Below are 4,225 nucleotides of genomic sequence, written 5' to 3' on the forward strand. Positions count from 1 at the left end.
AGTTTACGTTACATTCTAGTTTTTTAAAATTCCTTAACAGTAAAGCAGGTCATACCGACTGAACATACATAACTGAAAGATAAAGATAATTGCGAAAATTTATGATAACTGAAAAGAGACAATAGTCTGATCATTGGTCTTTCTTCATAGATATTCAGTAAATAGGATGAAGGAAGTCAAGTGATGTCATCAGTGTGATTTTTATTTCAAAATAAATTATTTTTTTTAAACGCTAACCCCAGTGACATAGCTCCATGGCACCACCGCTTTATATATTTTATAATATTTATTCAGCATTTTATTTATTTTTTAATGCCATTTACATCATAGTTATGAATATATTATTGTATTTTAAATGGTAGAAAAACCTGATTTGACCTCAAAATAAAGCATTTTACCTCTGGGCATGGCTTTGAGGACGAGCATTTTTTGTAATATCCTCTCTGACCACGAGATGCCGCCATTTGATCGCCAATTTAAAGTAATTTGCTTCTGTTGGCCAACTATTTCTTAAGGTACTGGTGACTTCGGCTTTACTCTTGGTGGGAAAAATGTGACCAAAGAATGGTGGTGAAGGTCATTTGGGATAACAGTAGGTTTTTAGAAGCAGAATCTTACTAAGTAATCATAATCAGGTCTGCACATTATAATTTTTGTTTTGTATGTTCACCAGTAATATTTTAACAGGCTGTGTATTTTAGCAGTTTAATCATTTAAAAGGTTGTTGTTGTTGTGTGTGTGTGTGTGTGTGTGTGTGTGTGTGTGTGTGTGTGTGTGTGTGTGTGTGTGTGTGTGTGTGTGTGTGTGTGAAGATATGAGAGCTATTCTGCTTCTTAGGATTCTTTTCCTCCTTTTTTGCCTGTATCCCTCATCTCTCTTTCATCCCCCCTCCTCATTCTCTCTTTCTCCGTCCTCTGTAAATTGGGTCAGACTGGGTTCTCTCAGATCTAAGTGTCTTAGTAGGAAGCACCCTACTCCCACCTTCCCCCTCTGCTGCAGAGAGTGTCATAACCGCAGAAGAGAGGGCTTTCTGAAGGAGCAGAAGAGGAGAGGAGAGTCCGCACTCACTCAAGTTTTCCACTCCCACCTCTCTAGTATTCCCACCATTCTGTAACACATCTTTATCGAGACAAGCATTCGGGTTGATGTACTGCCTGCTAGCTGCCTTGTGTCTTTATAAGTGGAAGATGGCCCCTATGTTAAGTGGTTAATGTGTTTTATGTTTTAGTGCTTATCTGTAGTTGTTTAGATATATGCTCTGATAATATTATATGATATTTATTTTAAAATACGTAAATTACGCGATGTAAAACCGTGTCTGTGCCAGACGCAACAGCTAGGCTGTCTTCACTGGATGCGACAAAGCAACCTTTGCAAAAATTTTAACTTTTTGTCAGTACTTAAACAGAAAGAGGTCCCAGTTTACTGTCAGGGATTTTTTGTGTCACGTCCAGTGTAGACAGCATCACTGATATGGGTTCTATAGTAGTTCGGTGTAGACAGTTATCAAGTTTACACTTAAAGATCCAATGAAAACAGATGCAATGAGTTTGGTGGCTTTTAGTCTGTTAGCTTTAAGGCTAATCTATATGCTAATGTATTTGTGAATGTTAACATAACTCACTTTTAGCAGATCTACACATTAAAATTACATATTTTTTTTAAACAAATAGTTTTTAAACATTTAAAGATCCAATAAAATTAAATGAGATTAGAGTTTTGTGGCTCTTAGTCCATGTGTGTTAGCTTTGAGGCTGATCTGTATGCTAGTGAGTTCCTAAATGGTAACAAAACTCACTTTTAGCAGATATACACATTTAAAATTTACAGATTTTTTTCTGTTAAAACAGGCTAAAATATTTGATGACTCATCCTGTACTTCACGGATTTTTGTCCAATCAAATGCTTTGTAGAATAAGAGTCCCTCCCCCTGAAACTGGATAATAAATTATGACTTAAAGGGACAGTTCACCCAAAAATGAAAATCACCCTATGATTTACTCACCATCAAGCCATCCTAGGTGTATATGACTTTCTTCTTTCAGACAAATACAATCAAAGTTATATTAAAAATGTCCCGGTTTTTTCCAAACTTTCTGAATAGGGTTTAAGATCAAGTTGGATGGATAAAGTCAAATAAAAGTGCATTTATTCACCCTAACAAGTACTCCACATGGCTCCAAGGGGGTTAATAAAGGCCTTCTGACGCATGTTGATGGGTTTTTGTAAGAAAAATATTGATATTTAAAACTTTATAAACCATAATCTCTAGCTTCTACTAACTGTTGTATGCGCGTTCACGAGAGAGTGGTGTTCCACTGGAGCCTGGACATTTTTTAATATAACTCCAATTGTATTTGTCTGAAAGAATAAAGTCATATACACCTAGGATGGCTTGAGGGTGAGTAAATCATGGGGTAATTTTCATTTTTGGGTGAACTATTCCTTTAACGACTGTTGTCAATGTGAATTTTGACTATTTAAGGAAAATGGCATAAACCAATCAATATCCCCTGCCTAAATAAAAAAAATAAATAAACACCACTTGTAAGATTTCAAAACATAACCCCCCAAAGAATCCAAAACACATTTCTCTAAAATGCATTTGAAGCATATGCCTATTCAAGAATCAAAGTCTGTCAGAATCTCTTTTGAAATGTGCTTGATTGTATTTTAGTCCACGGGGTGTGATATTTGCTGTGTAATGTTGACCTGTGTGAGGTAAAATAGCTAAACTTCCCCTCTTTGTCAAATAGTTCCTGACCACGGTAAACGGCGCACTGCTTTAGTTGCCTTTTTCTAATAGGATGATGACGTTTCTTCCTCGTTGGCGCCATGCAGAATGTGTGTTTGCACGTGTGCGTGAGTGTGCATGCGCAAGTCTTGTGTAAGTGCTGTGAATGCAGACACGTTGGTGAGAAAGGGATCTTTTGGAAATTAAAATCAGAATTTTACATGAGCATGCTCGAAGATCACAGCAGCCCTTCTAAAGCCCAAACTCCTTTAATGTTTATATTACACTTTTCCCCTCCCAATTTCTTCGTGTATAATTGATAACATGCTGATACACTCTTGATACATACTGCCGAACTTTGATCCGTTGTGGCTGAAACATCTTTGAGCCGTGGCCTAATGGTGATGGAGTTGGGCTTGTAACACAAAGGTTGCCGGTTCGTTTCCCACACCGGCAGGAATGGAAGGTGGGGATTGTGAATGAACAGCGCTCTTTCCACCTTCAATACCATGACTGAAGTGCCCTTGAGCAAGGCATGAACTGAAGCAGTTGCTCCCCGGGCGCTGGAGCAATGGCTGCCCACTGCTCCGGTGTGTGTGTGTGTGTGTGTGTGTGTGTGTGTGTGTGTGTGTGTGTGTGTGTGTGTGTGTATGTGTGTACCTGTGTACCTGGTATTCATCACATTGTGGGGACCAAATGTCCCCACAAGGATAGGAATACCAGTAGATTTTGACCTTGTGGGGACATTTCTCAGGTCCCCATGAGGAAACAGGCTTATAAATCATGCACAATGAGTTTTTTTGATGAAGTAAAAGTATGCACAATCTCTTGTGAGGGCTAGGTTTAGGTATAGGGTAGGTGTAGGGCGATAGAAAGTACGGTTTGTACAGTATAAAAACCATTACGCCTATGGAATGTCCCCATAAAACATGTAAACCCAACATGTGTGTGTGTGTGTGTGTGTGTGTGTGTGTGTGTGTTGTGTGTGTGCACTTGGATGGGTTAAATGCAGAGGACCAATTTCGAGTATGGGTGACCATACTTGACAATACGTCACGACTTTCAAAATACACCACGACTTTCATAAGTGCTTATATTTCAGTTCACATACACTTGCACGCTTAAAGTATGCACTTAGCTAGCTGGTGATAAGAAAGTGTGTACTTTTAAATATGTAGAAAATGGTACATCACTAACAGACTATTACTACTGCTGCTTGTACTACATACAAATTTGTGCCTGGTTACATCAAACTGTTTGTCACAGACTGTAGCGTTAGAATCCAGCTCATTCCTTGAAAAGTCACAAGAAATCGGAGCTCACTCATGTTCCTGCTCTTACTGTGAAAGATTTGCCACATTATTCAGAAGTAAAAATACTCATCAAAATGTCATATGTCATTGCTCTGACTCTGAAACAAATTTACTGACATCACCATATCCTCTTATTTTTCACTCCCTTGTCACCAGATGCCTGTCAAAAGAGATTTTC

Source organism: Garra rufa, chromosome 10 (genome assembly GCF_049309525.1).
Source record: "Garra rufa chromosome 10, GarRuf1.0, whole genome shotgun sequence".
NCBI lineage: Eukaryota > Metazoa > Chordata > Actinopteri > Cypriniformes > Cyprinidae > Garra > Garra rufa.